Genomic DNA, 18,127 nt, shown 5'->3' with positions numbered 1-18,127 from the left:
TGGGCACTCGATTTAAAGTGATCAACAAGTGGTGCACCCTGTATCTGGCATCTAATGCGACTCATATGTTGGAGAATTCACACTTTGGCCTTCTGCTGTGTTTGTCCAATATAGATCGAATTACATGGACATGTTATAGCATAGATCAAATTGGAAGTAATGCAATTGCTGTGAGATTTGAGCTGGACCTTCCGATTGTTGTGTTCAAACACCTTAGTTTGTATTGTAGTGTTGCAGGCTTTACACTGTCCACATTTGAAATGCCCAACGATCGGTGGAAGGTTCCATAGGGCGGTTATGGTTGGGTCCTCTTTTGATGGTAAAAGAGATCGTACCACGTAATCTCTAACACAACTCAGTTGGAACCGTTACTGGTGCCGGTCGTTGTTGAAGACATCTAGTTATCACAGCTAGTGCTTCCTCCTGGGGAATGCTGATGTATAAAGACACGACATCACAAGTGACCAGAATTTGATGTTGTGGTTCAAAAGGTGAATTCTCCACGATGTTCATGGTGTGCATTGTCACGGTAATTCCTCCTCAGGATCAGGGTGATGCTAAAAGGGGTCCACCTCCTGATTTCCCCGCACTCTGACTAGTATAACTCATAGAGCACAAAGGTAATCAAGCGAGAGAAAGGTAAGGGAAGGGACAGGAACGGAAGGGATAGCTGAAATGACAAAAGGAGAGGTTTAAAACATATATATCCTAACTACTCTCGTTTCATTCTCGCTAATGAATCTCTACCTACCACTTGAATCAGGAGGTGAGCCCTTCCTCTCTTCGTCAATACTTTTCTATATATTTACACTTGCTTCCTAAAAACCAAAACAAGAATTACTGTTGGTTCACATTCATACTGAATGATACTACCACAAATATACATATAGAAAACGCACCCTTAATTCCGTTCCTTTGAAATTATAACAGGACTCTCTCCAGTAACCCGGAAGCTCTCACTTCTCTGTAGAAAACCAAATGTCATTCCAGGGCTCTGAAGCTGAAGGATTCAGTACAGTAATGAAAACTATACAAGTTCATCCAAAAGAGAGCAATACAAAGAACCAAAAATACAGTATTCCTAGCTGGGCCCAACTAAACGGAACACATAAAAATAAGTTCTGAATAGGAACAAGTTCAACCTCCTCCTAGGCTTACCAGCTTAAAGTCTTGTTTCCCATTTGCGCAAACCCTTAAACCATTGTTTTAAAAGGGTCTAGTGGAAACAGTGCTCTGGAATTCCTCAAGGTAATTCGCACTGTTTCCCAAAGTAGCCAACGGACTTCACAATAACCTAAGCACTGCTGGTACCGGATTCTAGTATGTGCACCACTGGATATTCAAAAAGGCTGCTCTTCCTCTCCGTCACAGCAAACAATGATTCAGAAGCCCAAAGTAACAGCCGCTTACTGCAGATGGACTTCACTTTCCTACTCGTGTCCCATCCGGCATAACACGCAACAAAACCCTTCCTCGCAGCAGCCACAAGCGAGAAGGATGAGAAGAGCGAAGTAATATCCTATTTAGCCGCCGCTTCCTGAGTCTCCACACAAATGTGTCTCAGCCGAGAACACGATGCTTCTTTCCCGCTGCAGCCGCTAGCGGGAAAACACGATAACGAAGTTCGTATATGCAAGAAAGGATTTTCCTTGCAACTCTCTGGTACCAAACATAGAAATAACGGACTCGTGTTCCTTTTTCTCTGGGATCCTGAAACAAGCAGCTCCTCTCCACGGAACCGTTACGAAACAACCAAATTCAGAATTCACAATCACATACAGCGCGCCCCGGTGGTAAGCAGTGGTATATACTCCAAACAACTCCCACTAAGATTGCATTCTGGGAGATGTAGTTGGTAGGCACCTATGCCAGATCATGACATGCATAGTATCCCGTAGGTATGATCGTGTAGATTCTGCCAGAGGTTTCAGAAAAAAGTCAATGTATCTCCCAAGTGGCTCAAGCATGGAGCCACACCCAGAGACGATGGGGCGTCCAGGAGGGTCAACCATACTTTTGTGGATTTTGGGTATTGTATAGATGGTTGCTAATCTAGTGCTCTTTTGGTTGAGATACTGGAACTCAGTCTCTGAGAGAAAAAAGCCTCAAATGGGCTGTGCTAGAGAAGGCGATCCTAGGACCCCGTGGTGGTAACATCAGCAGCATTCTCAATACCCGAGAACTAAAGTGGATGCTTTTCTTTGATTCAATTCAAACCGGCTTGAATGAACATGATAGCTCCTTTTCTCAATTAGCCACTTTGCCCTAATCCCGCCCAGGGGACCCTTGACCTGACATCATCTAATAGATCTTATTATATACTTCAGTATATTACCATATGGTCCGGATTATTATAGGACAAGCATGCTATATGAATTAATTATCCTGTGGATTTGTCTCATTAGATGTTAGTTGATATGTCCTAGTATTGTCTATAAGCCTGTTGCCATTAATTATGATATTGTCAACGCCAATGATTTCAACAAGTTGTGGTTACACTTATCAAAATTGTTTTTTCGCAACTGTGGTTTTTACCGTCTTGTGACAGGTACACCACTGCGATTTTACAACAGTTTCAATCAATCAATACAATAGGCGATGTCTCTAGAATTTATCCTCCCCCACATTATCGGGACCAACCAAATTGTAATTCAATTTTACTAGACCATCTAGGTGTTCCCACAAAGTTTTCCCAGAATGTTCCTATCTTTTGACAGAAGTGCTGTTAATATCACTATGGTCACATAGATTAGCCTAGCAACCCGATTTTATCTGAAGTCTTTTTTCCACCTCAACACGCAGCCCCGTGGTCATGTGACCCGGTTGCCTCAGTAGCTAGTCCAACAATTTGCTCCGTTCGCCATTGCTGAACGCGAGCCGATTGCAAACACAGATTAATTCTGCTTCTGGTAAGCTTCCAAATATCTTCTATGCCGACATGACCGATTCCATCTTCACGGTCGGCTTTTACATTTGGTGGTCCTCCCCTTTTTTGTCTTCCCAGATGCTGCATTATTGCGGTCTCTTTTGATGATAATCACAAACGGGCATTGATAAGTTAACGATCTACCCCCGGGTAAGCTTTTTTCTTGAATGCCGGAGTGTACGAAATGTGGCATTTCTTTCGTGCTCTCAAATCATTGATTCCCTCATTTCCTCTACAGAAATTCTGGCCTGAACTGGTGCCGTGCTCTCACCGTTAACGCCCGTCCTTACTGTGAGTCTATATTTCTTTTACAAGCAACAATTAACTGTTCGTAACCTGCAACCCATATGAAACTACTGCCAGGTTTAATAGTTTGTCCGTTCCGTTTTAATTTCAGACTTGAGGGCCTTTTCAGCATTGAAACACATGTAAGTGCTCTCCCAGTCGAATTTCATTCTATTATTTAATTGATGGCAGTTTTTAGTCTCAAGTTTCTATTTTAAACTCTCTCACCCCCAGGATTTGAAGTTAATTCCACCAGATGTATCTCACCTTGTCCACCTTCTGTCTTAGGACGAGCAACAATTAACTTGGTATGCTTTGTCTGTGTGCTTAAGAGCAGTGTATGTTGTGATTTACTATAATGTTTGAAAATAATTCTAAATAATTATTGTGATATATATTAAATAGGTTGCCTGCCCCTGTCTTGTCCTGATGAAGACCCCGAAGCAAGGGTACAACTAAATCCTATGACATTTAGAGGTTCGAAACGTCGACAACTGTCCTTTATTCGTCAGCTTCACCCCAGTTTTGATACACATTGATGTGTTATGTGGAGTATGATTTCGATTAAGTGATGCGTTGAACCTAATGTTGGTCTATATTTAAATTGACACATAATTGCCGTTGTGCCATTTGGTTGTTTTTACAGTCACTATTCCCTATCCACACCATCCTCACCTTATCACTTCCCTTATCCCTTGGGACACTGCATAGTTTGTGAATGCTCATACAATGATATGATATTGAATATATTCCTACATTGTGATTAAATACAGTGCAGGCTCATCTCTTGTTTACTGTCGTAAAAATAATTTTTATCTTTATGAATTGTTTCTCCTCTGCTGGGACCCCCTACTCTCAGTACTGTTACTACCCAGGTCCCAGTGACTCATTTTGGGTGAACGCTGTTGCCATACCCTACTTCGAGCAGACTCTGGTCTGCGAGGTTCTTTAATTCCTCTTCACCTTCCCCCGCTCCTGAATTCAGTTCAGCTTAGCACACCATGGTTGAAAGAGAACTTCTCTCTTATTCAGAAGAATACATTGAAAAACTTCTTGATAATCCTGACAACATTTTCCTGTCTACGAATATCTCTGCCATTGATTTCACTCTCAAGGATAAAATATCGCGTTTAGAACGGCTTGAAAAGAAACTAATCTGCACTCGGTGGCACGGTCACTTGCTAACCAGATATCTTAAAGAAAACATCATCCCAGTTGGTCTTCGAATCAAAATTGAACCAGCGATCTTCATTGAGGTGCCTAAGTTCAAGGAGGGCTTAAGCCACGTTGCGAATAATTGCTCACGCCATTGGATGGTGTTAGGTGTCGAAACCGCAGCTGAACAGATCCAGCTTATTTCAGCGGAAATTGAAACACTGAAGGCAGAAATAACAGCTCACGCCAACTTTGCCAGTGCTAAGAATACCCTAAGCAATCTTCAAGCATCCCTTAAGGACTTCAATCTCACCACACAGAACAGATAGTTGGAAAAACTTGCACGGGATCTACGCATATATGATAAGAAAAAAACCTATCCTTACCTGCAAGACGATTACTACCGCCAGGACAATCAGGGACGTTTTACCAACAGAGGGCGTGGATCATATCGCTGTAGACGTAATTACACCACCTTTTCTGATTCTTCCTACAGTTCAGAGGGCGAACAAGATCGACCCGGCCCTAGTCACTTTTTCAACTATCCTGACTACGGGAATCAACAAAATCAATATTATCCTTTTTTAGGACAACGACAGGCACCATGGAGACCCCCGAGAGGCAGGACCAACAATTGTCCCAGGGGTCAACAACGTGGCCAACAACAGAACACCACCACCTGGGATGGTGGCCGAGGCAAAGCTCAGAAGCAGGTTCATTTCCAGCAGGAGCAACACGGCGAGAGGGTAACACGCAACAAGACATACCGGTGGTGAATTCCACCTCCACCCCCAGTCCTGTTGTTAATATATCCCAGTACATCTTGAATGATGATGAACTAAAAGTATTAAGTAAAGGGCTATCCTATGTCTCCACCAACTCACCAGACAACTTTACAGTACGGACCAAACTTTTTAAATTTTTTAGAAAGATCCGTTTGAAATACTTTTTTCGTAATTCTGTACCCTATCAGAATTCATCCTATACTGGCCTTAAGGTACCATCCACCTTTGTTCCTCCTTCCAGTGCTATGTCACATAAGATCCTGGCATATGAAGCTGTGGTTTGGAGAGATGTGCAAGAAACTTTACAAGAGAAATCTTATATCAAGTTTAATATAAGCAGAAATGAGAAGGCTGCGCTTCAATCTCTTGCTCGGAATAACGAGGTTATCATCAAGCCAGCCGACAAAGGTGGGGCCATTGTCGTCCAAGATGTTTCTAAATATGAGCTAGAGATCGTTCGACAACTGAATGATGGGGTCAGTTATCAACAATTAAGAGCGGATCCGTCTAAAGCATTGGCCTTTGAAATTTTGAAAGTGACGCAGGCAGGTCGGGACATGGGTTTTCTCTCAGAGACTGAGTTCCAGTATCTCAACCAAAAGAGCCCTAGATTAGCAACCATCTATACCATACCCAAAATCCACAAAAGTATGGTTGACCCTCCTGGACGCCCCATCGTCTCTGGGTGTGGCTCCATGCTTGAGCCACTTGGGAGATACATTGACTTTTTTCTGAAACCTCTGGCAGAATCTACACGATCATACCTATGGGATACTATGCACACCATAAACATTGTGGAGAATTCACCTTTTGACCCACAACATCAAATTCTGCCCACTTGTGATGTCGTGTCTTTATACACCAGCATTCCCCAGGAGGAAGCACTAGCTGTGATAACTAGATGTCTTCAACAACGACCGGCACCAGTGACGGTTCCAACTGAGTTCATCATTGCTTTATTAAGGATAGCCATGACCAAGAACTTTTTCATATTTAAAAATCAGTTCTTCCTTCAAACTAAGGGAGTAGCAATGGGTGCCCCATTCGCTCCTGATGTGGCTATTCTCTACATGTCAGCTTTTGAGGATGACGCCATCTATAATGATCTCAATCCGTTCAGAGACCAGGTAGGTCTCTGGATGAGATATATTGATGATATCCTGTTAATTTGGAATGGAGATGCAAATGCATTGACATCGTTTCATTCATGGCTCAACCAGCAATCCGCCCATCTCAAATTCACGATTCAGTCTGACAACCACACCGTGAATTTCCTTGACATCACCATCTATGAAAATTCAGGAACTCTGCTTACGACACTGTACCGCAAGCCAGAGGAAAGGAACTCACTGTTGCAATACAATAGTCATCACCCACGATCCTTACGAGACAATCTTACTTTTGGGCAGTTCCTACGGATCCGTAGGAACTGTTCCAATAAAGAGCATTATTTTGCAGAATCTGAAGATCTTTCTAATCAACTCCTACAATGTGGCTATCCAAGACGACTTGTCAAAAGAGCAAGGAAACGTGCCTGGTTCTATCCCCGAGAGCACCTTCTAACACCAAAAGAGAGAACAGATCTACAACAAGACAGAATTGTGTGTGTGACAACATTCTCAACCAAAAGTAACAAAATAAAGCGCATTGTGAACCAGCACTGGGATTTGATTTCAGATGATGTAAACCAAAAGAATACCCCTTTACACGCCTTCAGGAAAGCAAAAAGTGTTAGAGATTACGTGGTACGATCTCTTTTGCCAACAACAGAGGACCCAACCATAACCGCCCTATGGAACCTTCCACCGATCGTTGGGCATTTCAAATGTGGACAGTGTAAAGCCTGCAACACTACAATACAAACTAAGGTGTTTGAAAACAACAATCGGAAGGTCCAGCTCAAATCTCACAGCAATTGCAATACTTCCAATTTGATCTATACTATAACATGTCCATGTAATTTGATCTATATTGGAGAAACACAGCAGAAGGCCAAAGTGTGAATTCTCCAACATATGAGTCGCATTAGATGCCAGATACAGGGTGCACCACTTGTTGATCACTTTAAATCGAGCGCCCATCCCGCTGAGAGCCTCAAATGAGTTGTGCTAGAGAAGGCGATCCTAGGACCCCGTGGTGGTAACATCAGCAGCATTCTCAATTCCCAGAGAACTAAAGTGGATGCTTTTCTTTGATTCAATTCAAACCGGCATGAATGAACATGATAGCTCCTTTTCTCAATTAACCACTCTGCCCTAATCCCGCCCAGGGGACCCTTGACCTGACATCATCTAATAGATCTTATTATATACTTCAGTATATTACCATATGGTCCGGATTATTATAGGACAAGCATGCTATATGAATAAATTATCCTGGGGATTTGTCTCATTAGATGTTAGTTGATATGTCCTACTATTGTCTATAAGCCTGTTGCCATTAATTATGATATAGTCAACCCCAATGATTTCAACAAGTTGTGTTAAGGTTTCTTTAAATTTGTTTAGTCACAATTGTGGTTTTTACCGACATGTGACAGGTACACCACTGTGACATGTCCTAGTATTGTCGACAACCGTGTTGTGATTAATTATGACATGGTCAACCCTAATGATTTCAACAAGTCGTGGTTACATTTATCAAAATTGTTTTTTCGCAACTGTGGTTTTTACCGTCTTGTGACAGGTACACCACTGTGATTTTACAACAGTTTCAATCAATCAATACAATAGGCGATGTCTCTAGAATTTGTCCTCCCCCCCTTTATCGGGACAAACCAAATTGTAATTCAATTTTACTAGACCATCTAGGTGTTCCCCGAAAGTTTTCCCAGAATGTTCCTATCTTTTGATAGAAGTGCTGTTAATATCACTACGGTCACATAGATTAGCCTAGCAACCCGATTTTATCTGAAGTCTTTTTTCCACCTCTACACGCAGCCCCGTGGTCATGTGACCCGGTTGCCTCAGTAACTAGTCTAACAATTTGCTCCGTTCGCCATTGCTGAACGCGAGCCGATTGCAAACACAGATTAATTCTGCTTCTGGTAAGCTTCCAAATGTCTTCTATGCCGACATGACCGATTCCATGTTCACGGCCGGCTTTTACATTTGGTGGTCCCCTTCTTTGGCTTCCCAGATGCTGCATTATTGCGGTCTCTTTTGATGATAATCACGAACGGGCATTGATAAGTTAACGATCTACCTCCAGGTAAGCTTTTTTCTCGAACGCCGGAGTGTACGAAATGTGGCATTTCTTTCGTGCTCTCAAATCATTGATTCCCTCATTTCCTCTACAGAAATTCTAGCCTGAACTGGTGCCGTGCTCTCACCGTTAATGCCCGTCCTTACTGTGAGTCTATGTTTCTTTTACAAGCAACAATTAACTGTTCGTAACCTGCAACCCATATGAGACTACTGCCAGGTTTAGTAGTTTGTCCGTTCCTTTTTAATTTCAGACTTGAGGACTTTTTCAGCATTGAAACACATGTAAGTGCTCTCCTAGTCGAATTTCATTCTATTATTTAATTGATGGCAGTTTTTAGTCTCAAGTTTCTATTTTAAACTCTCTCACCCCCAGGATTTGAAGTTAATACCACCAGATGTATCTCACCTTGCCCACCTTCTGTCTTAGGACGAGCAACAATTAACTTGGTATGCTTTGTCTGTGTACTTAAGAGCAGCGTATGTTGTGAATTACTATAAGGTTTGAAAATAATTCTAAATAATTATTGTGATATATATTAAATAGGTTGCCTGCCCCTGCCCTGTCCTGATGAAGACCCAGAAGCAAGGGTACAACTAAATCCTGCGACATTTAGAGGGTCAAAACGTCGACAACTGTCCTTTATTCGTCAGCTTCACCCCAGTTTTGATACACATTGATGTGTTATGTGGAGTATGATTTCGATTAAGTGATGCATTGAACCTAATGTTGGTCTATATTGGAATTGACACATAATTGCCGTTGTGCCATTTGGTTGTTTTTACAGTCACTATTCCCTATCCACACCATCCTCACCTTATCACTTCCCTTATCCCTTGGGGCACTGCATAGTTTATGAATGCTCATACAATGATATGATATTGAATATATTCCTACAATGTGATTAAATACAGTGCAGGCTCATCTCTTGTCTACTGTCGTAAAAAATTATTTTATGTTTATGAATTGTTTTTCCTCTGCTGGGACCCCCTACTCTCAGTACTGTTACTACCCAGGTCCCAGTGACTCATTTTGGGTGAACCCTGTTGCCATACCCCACCTAAAAAATCAGGCAATGGTTCCACTTACCACCAACAAATTAATATCAACATTTAACTACTGTAACAACGTCGAATATGTACTGCGTGAATTACATCCAACTCACACCCATTTTTAAAGAGCAATATGTGATAGAGGTTCTAACTATACACTTCTGACATCTAACAAAATCACAATACCCTGCTAAGACCTCTACAACCACCCCCACGGACCCCTCCCCCCTACTACCTCAGAGGCTGCGCAAAACAGGACAACGGACCTTTGCAAAATAATATATCCCCTCAACAGTACACTAGCCCAATCTACAGAGATGTGGCAACCAAGTATGTATAAGTGAGAGAACTTGAACATCAACAATAATGTACACAACGCTAAGACTACCGGTGAAATACTATACACAATTCAATATACAACCAAAAACTTTTCAGTGTGTAGATATACCATTGATACGTGTAGTGTATTGAATGGTCGACGCAACCATATTATCTCAGACACTGGGGAATATTTCAGTCATGTAGCTGTGTTCACCCCCCCTTTGAAACAAAAGCGGAGTGGGCTAGTCCAACGTAAACAACATCAACGTAAGACTAGAAATAGTTAGGCTACGCCTTGGGCGTGGTTCACTTCTGCAAAGAGAAGAGGCTGCGCCGCAGCGAAGGTCCACACCCTGCCACGTGGCTGCCACCATGACTGCGTACCTCTTCAATACAGGCCCATTGCGAACTCAGCGCCACACCAGCGCAGACTTAAGTCTGTATCGACTAGTGCTTTATATCGACACTGCGGCGAGCAGGGTTTTCAACTTGAATTCAACTTTGGATCTAAATTTGTCATCAGTATCTGTGCTGAGAACTGCCTTAAATCTACTCTGCGGTCAGTAGAATTGACAACTTGATACCAGTTGCGCATCAGCACTACAGAAAACATTGAATTCAGTCTCGATTTATTTAAACCAGAGACACTTGTACGTATGTGACACAAAAGCATTTGTCGATGTTTCTGTGGACTACTGCCATAAATGTACTCTGCGGACAGCAGGGTTCACAACTTGAATTCAGCTTTCCATCTACACTACGGACAGTAGGGAATTCAGCCTTGATTTATGTAATGCATAGACAATTCTACTGGATGTGTTCAGATTTTTTTTTACATAAGTCACAAAAATCATTTGTCGATATCTGTGCTGACAACTGCCTTCGATCTACATTGTGAGGGCTCACGATTCAGGTGGAATGGCGATTGCACATGACGCATTTCAATAGCCAAGAGACATTGTACCAGTGCGACCTGTCCAAACCATGAATCATCGCATGGTGCGCACACGCTGAGTTCTTCAGGTACCACTAACTCACTCCACCACAAGTCATCTTCCCGTGGCCTTATTAAGACAGAATTCACTAGGCAAAAAACATTGCTCCCAGTGCGGCCTGCCCGGAATACGCATCATCGCAGGTTACGTACACGCTCAGTGGCCGTATTCAAGCAGAATTCAATAGAGAAAAGAAATTTGTCCGAATACGGCTCCCCCTTTACCACTTATTATCGCAGGGTACATACAAGCTCAGTGCCAAAGGTACTACTAACTCAGAGCTCCAATAATCATCGCCACATGACCGTATTGAGTCAGATGTCTTATTTGGAAGAAAATGTATCATAGTTTTTGGAGATCTACTGCAACTTACTCCTGTGAAAGGACAACCAATATTTATTAGAAAACTTGATTTTAAAGACTTTGCTACCAGTGCGTCCTTCTCGGTGCACGCAGCATCGCAGGCTCCACAGAACTTTGTTGCTTCAGGTGCCACTAACTCTTTGCACCACTTATCATCGCGGCCTGCACACACACTCAATTACCAATATTGTGCAGCTCTAATCAATGCCACGTGGTCGTGGGCTCTTGCTAACCGCTGCCTCCTGCCTAAACTGCGGTCATCAGAGCTCACAATTAATTAAACTGTTGATTTATTATTTGCAGACTACAATACCAAACTAAGTATAACATTTATCAAAACCTATACAATATCCCTTTATTATGCTTACTTTAAAAACTTTTTTTATATCACTTATAGATTTACTTGGATAATAAATTTCACGCTGCAAATGCAAAGGTTCACTTAATGATAGTCTACACTGTGGATAGCATAGGTCACAATTTGAACCTCACTCTTTCTTCATTGGAAACCTGAATTTCTTTTTTGGAAACAAAAATGGCTACACCACTGGAAGAATCATCTGATTCTGATAATTTTGTTGCTGAAGAATTCATAACCATCGATGGCATGTTTTTTTCCCCCGTCAAAGTACATACAGTCCAGTTTGCAACAGTCAATGCTTTGAGTGTAGCCCGTTCAGACCACGCATCATCGCAGGGTGAGCACATGCTAAACAACAGACGTACCACTAACTCAGTACACCATAAATAATCACCACAAGGCTTTATTAAGGCAAAATTCTCTAGTCAAAAAACATTATCCCCAGTGCGGCCTATCCGGACCATGCATCATCACAGGTTACGTACAATCTCAGTCCCAAAGGTACTAATAACTCAGTGCACCATAAGTCATCACCACATGGCCGTATTCAGGCAGAATTTAACTGATTCTTCATTCATTATGTATAAATTGCAGTACTAAATAAAGTAACGTCCCTCAAACCTACACAAAATCGCCACTTGGCATTACTAAGCCAAAATTCACAAGACAAATACATTACTATCAGTATGGCCTGCCCAGTCCACACATCATCGCAGGCTCCACAGAGCCTTGTTGTTTCAGGTACCACTAACTCAGTAGAAACCAAACTAATTATTTCACCATACACAATATCCCTTTAGTATGCTTCCTTAAATTTTTTTTATATCACTTATAGGTTTAGTTGAATAATAAAATGCACGCTGCATACATGTTCGATCTTCCAATTCCACTATAATTGCAGATGATGCACTCCACCCTAAGATGTACCCTGCGGACAGCAGGGTTTACAACTTGAATTCACCTTTGCATCTACACTATAGACAGTAGGGAATTCCACCTTGATTTATTAAATGCTGACACAATTATACTGTATGTATTCAGATTTTGTTAAAATAAGTGAAAAAAGCATTGTTCTATAACTGTACTCACTACTAGCTTCCATGTATACTGTGCACAGTAGGGTTCACAACTTGAATTTACAGTTTCATCTACACTACAGACAGCATTAAATTCAGCCTCGATTTATTAAAAGCAGAGAAAAAAATAGTGTTTTTGCACTGCTAGTATGTGCAAGCACCTTCAATCGTTGCATCCTGTGAACTATGATAACAAAGAATGTAGAAGATTGCGCCAATATGTACCTCCACCACCGGCAATACCAAGTACCTCTGGGATATCACCTTCAACATCGCCACCTTCAACATACGTCCCCGATTTGTGAAAGTTTGAATGCACTGAGTGAAGTGTAACTTTTTCATTTGTTATGGGGAGCAATCAGTACACGTAGTTTACACAGCAATTGATAACCGTCGATGCTAGTCCAGTATGCAACAGTGAATGATTTCAGTACAGCCCGCTCAGACCACACATAATCGCTGGGTAAGCACACGATAAACACCAGATATATCACTAACTCAGTACACCATAAATAATCGCCACGTGCCCTTGGTAAGGCAAAATTCAATATTCAAAACACATTTTTACCAGTGCGATCTGCCTGGACCACGCATCATCGCAGGCTCCACACAAACCACCCCTAACTCAGTGCACCACAACTCCTGAACTCTTTACGATAGAATCTTCTGTGTATTATTTCACATACAATGCTTCTACCTTTGTACAACAGAAGTCATAAACCGTTTATAATTAAATATCTGGATATGATATCATGATTACTATTCTACTTGTTATCAACAACAACGTAATAAAATGAAGTCGAGCACACGTGCCCATAGCCACTACAACTATCTATCTGTCTGTGTATTTATTGTGTTTGTAAAATGCTGCTCCTCCGCCCTACCACATTATATTGTGCTATAAATAGCGTATGCAACCATCTTGCCCCCCCAACCCCCACCGCTCCCGACCCGACCTTTCTGCCGCTGCCTCCCTGCGGCCCCACCCCCCAGCACACCCATTGGCCTTCCCGCTCCCGCCTCCCAGCTGCTCCTCCCGCCCAAGCCTCCTCTAATACAGGCCGAGTGACGGTAACAGGAGCGATCTTTGACCCTGCTTGCAGGCAGGTCGCCCCCACACCGCCATGCGTCACCTGTTAGCCGGACTGCCTGGTTCCTGTGCCCCTTGCTGCCTGCCTCCTGGGCTTTCCATCGCCCTGCGTGCCAATTTCCCCCCCACCCCCCAACGCTCCCGGCCTTCCCGCCGCTGCCTCCTTGCGGCACCGCCCCCAGCACACCCATTGGCCTCCCCACTCCCACCTCCCAGCTGCTCCTCACTCCCAAGCTTCCTCATATACAGGATGAGAAGCAGCCGCGCTGCAGCCACGCAGCAGCCGCGCAGCGGACACCCCGCTGGCGTGCACATGGCGCGCCAAAGGCAAACCCGTCTGTGCCCGTCCACGCCTGGACCGCGCCCAGCACCAGAACCCCTGGACCCTGCAAATGCCACAACACCAGAATCCACTACAACGCTTGCATTATCCATGCACTCAACGCCGGCCGAAACCACACCTGCTTCCAGGCCACCCAAAAACAGACCAACGGACCCTTCTCCTGCCGCACCTGCAGCTTCACCTGCGACAGAAACACCAAACTGCTAAGGACAGGACCCAACCACCTCCGCTGCATACTCCTCAACACCCGCTCTGCACGCAAACACGCCGTCGAGCTCTGGGATCTGCTTGACACCTCCACCCCAGATGTGACCTTTCTGACCTAGACCTAGTGGAATGACTCCTCGGCGCCCGACATCTCCATAGCCATCCCGGCCGGCTACAAGATCACCCGCAGGTATCAAGCCAACGGAATCGGAGGAGGAATAGCCATCATCCACAAGTCAACCCTCAAAGTCGCCACCCACACAGACGACACCCTCAACACCGCCGAACACCTGCACTTCTGGATACACACCGACCCCAAAAAACCCCCTCAGAGGAACACTCATCTACAGACCACCCGGACCCTGGGCTCAGTTCAGCGACTCCATCACCGACCTCACTAGCACCCACGCACTCGCCTCCACGGACTACATCCTCCTCGGGGACCTGAACTTCCACCGCAAGAACAACAACGACGCCAACTCAGCCACCCTAATCGACAACCTCGCCAACCTCGGCCTCAGACAACTAGTCCACCCACCCCATCTTCTCCAAAGGCTCCCACGTCGCCTTGGATCACACCACCGAACTCCACTGGACAGACCACCACTTAATCCACTCCACTTTTAAGAAACCAACCACGCGCCATCGCACCCAACGGCTGCCTCGCCGCTGCGGGAGCAAAGCCACCGAAGACCAGCTGCTCCCCTCCCTCACCAAGAACCCACCCACAGACCCCACCACCTCTGACGCCGCAGCCTGCAACCTCAGACAGTGGATCGATGACTGCGCCAACACCCTCGCCCCACTCAAGAAACCCTCCAACAGCCACACCAGCAAGAGAGCCATGTGGTTCACCAACGAGCTCCAGGCCTCCAAATGCGCATGCTGAAAACTGGAGTAGACATGGTTACACAAACACACACCGGACAACCACACAGCCCACATGGAAGCCACCCGCAGACACCACCACCTCATCAGACTAGCCAAGAGATCCTCCTTCAATGACCACTTGGACAACAACACGCACAACAGCAAAAAGCTCTTCAGTGTCGTAAAGGAACTCTCCAACCCCAGCGCCAATGTCAACGACATCCCGCCCTCACAAGAACTGTGTGACTCACTAGCCATCTTCTTCCACCGCAAGATCGCTGACATCCACGACAGCTTCAACACCACGACCGCCCGACTATGCCAGACTCCACCCCCCCTGTGAACACCACCAGTGCCAACTGCTTGACCTCCTGGTCCAAAATCAATGACGACGAGACACTCAAGTTCATGAACTCCATCCACACAGGATCTCTGTCTGACCCATGCCCACATCACGTATTCAACAAAGCAGACGCAGCCATCGCACCCCAACTACAGAAGGTCATCAACATCTCCTTTGAAACAGCGACATTCCTGGAAAGCTGGAAGCATGCCAAAATCAAAACCCTCCTCAAGAAACCCAAAGCAGACCCCAAGGAACTCAAGAACTTCCGCCCCATCTCACTGCTCCCATTCCCGGCAAAGGTCATCGAGAAAATCGTCAAAATGCAACTGACCCGCCACCTGGAAGACAACATCATCTTGGACCAGTCCCAGTCTGGATTCAGACAAAAGCCCAGCACCGAGACAGCCCTCATCGCCGCCACAGACGACATCAGACGCCAACTAGACAACAGCAAAACATCAGCCATCATCCTCCTGGACCTGTCAGCCGCCTTCGACGCGGTCTGCCATCGCACTCTAAAGACACGCCTCCTAGAAGCCGGAATCCAAGAGAAGGCCCTTGACTGGACCACGTCCTTCCTCACCGGCAGAACCCAGAGCGTCCGCCTCCCACCCTTCTGATCCAAAGCCACCAACATCATCTGCGGCGTCCCCCAGGGCTCATCCCTCAGCCCGACGCTGTTCAATGTCTGCAGCCGTCTGAAGCTGAACTCGGAAAAGACGGAGGTCCTCATCCTCGGATCCACCCCCTCAGCCTGGGACAACTCCTGCTGGCCGACCACACTGGGAACAGCACCAATACTCACTGACCATCCACTCAATCTAGAATTCATCCTCGACTCTTCCCTCTCCATGTCTAAGCAGGTCAATGCGTCTCCTCCTCTTGCTACAACACCCTCCGCATGCTCCGCAGGATCTACAAGTGGATCCCGACCGAAACAAGAAGAACAGAGACACAGGCCCTCGTCAGCAGCAGACTGGACTATGGCAACGCACTCTATGCAGGAATCCCAACCAAACACCTACGATGACTACAACGCATCCAAAACGCCTCTGTTCGACTGATCATCAACGTCCCCCGCTGCAGCCACATCACCTCCCACCTGAGAGACCTACACTGGCTCCTCGTCGACAAGAGGATCACCTTCGAGCTCATCACCCACGCACACAAAGCACTCCACAACGCCGGACCAGCCTACCTGTACAGCAGACTCAGCTTCCACACCCCCACCCGCCAGCACCGCTCCACCAGCCTCACCCTTGCCGCTGTCCCCCGCATTCAACGAACGACCTCCTGCGGCAGATCCAACTCCTACCTCACCACCAAGGCCTGGTATACCCTCCCCACCCACATACGGCAGAACCAAGACCTACTCACCTCAGAAGACTCCTCAAGGCCTAGCTCTTCAAGCTGTAGCAGCACCCCCTCCCCTCAAAGCCTTGTGACCCTCACGGGTAAGTAGCGCGCTCTACAAGTACTCTGATTGATTGATTGATTGATTGATTACCTGTAACAGTAAGTGTGGGCTATTCCTCCTATTTTTATGCATATTTATATAGCGCAAAATCAACCCAAAACTATATCAGATATTTACATGAGCACCGTATTTATAATACATTTTCAGGCACACATACATTCCGTCATTACTCTGCAATAACAGGATGTAGACGCAACTCCGAGGCTCGAACACTGATTTCCAGCACCAAGTTCTACAGTATACCTGAATACCCACATACATATATATATATATTAGCTGCCCTTCATGTGCCAAAAACAACAACTTAAAACTTTCACAGCCCTGTATTACTACAGCTACAACACTCCACTGAATGTACAATAAACCTTCATAATCGCAGAAATGTGTCATGTCCACCATCTTTTATGTATGCAACTATTAACGAATATAGTGTCAGTGATACCCCGCACCTTCCATGTTGGCCAAGTTGTGGGACTTTACAGATATAATGACACATTTGTTTTTAAGACCCGGGTGACATCAGCACTACAAAACGGACACCTGAATCACTTGATTTCTCATATAGCTCATGACGGGACCCGCCCATAGCTCCGGAATCATGGTTCAGTGCCTCAAGGATCACTGGCATACTTCAGGCCAGCCCACTTCTCTTAGTCTTCCAGGAAAACACAACAACGAAACATTGCCTAGATTTCCATTCTAGTGATTTCTTAGTTCCAGGTCTAGTTGTCAGAACGGCAGACACACACTCCCTCATGGCTAGTATACACCCACGTGTATAAATCTATGAAAGAAACTCGACCCCCTGCACACCTGTTGTAAACCAATTTGCGGTGTTTTTCTAAAAAACTTAATACAAAATACAAAAAAGCGGAGCTTGCCACTCTAACTGACTGGCTCCGGTCAGTGATAAAGCTAAATAGACAAACAGATACTGTTCGTGAGTGGTGCACTGTTCACCTGTCCCTTTTGGGTACTATTATTTGTAAACAATCTGTCAGTTTCTTTACATAGTATGATTGACAATGAACCAATACATTTTTTTCAGAACTGTTAATGCACAATATTCACAAAATGAAAACAAAATTCAAATCTCAATTCAAATCATTGCAAACATCTTGTTTTAATGACAATATTCTTGCTTGTCTTTCTTTCTTTTCTTTTCTTTAGACTTTTACTTTTTTCTCTGCACATTTACATCATGTACATACGTTCGTTACAGCATCATTCTCAGTGAATCCCAATGCATTTCGGTATGGCAATACCTTCGT

Source organism: Lissotriton helveticus, chromosome 1_1 (assembly GCF_964261635.1).
Source record: "Lissotriton helveticus chromosome 1_1, aLisHel1.1, whole genome shotgun sequence".
In the NCBI taxonomy this organism is placed as follows: Eukaryota; Metazoa; Chordata; class Amphibia; order Caudata; family Salamandridae; genus Lissotriton; species Lissotriton helveticus.
The sequence above is the reverse complement of the archived record's forward strand: the minus strand, read 5'-3'. Positions refer to the sequence as shown.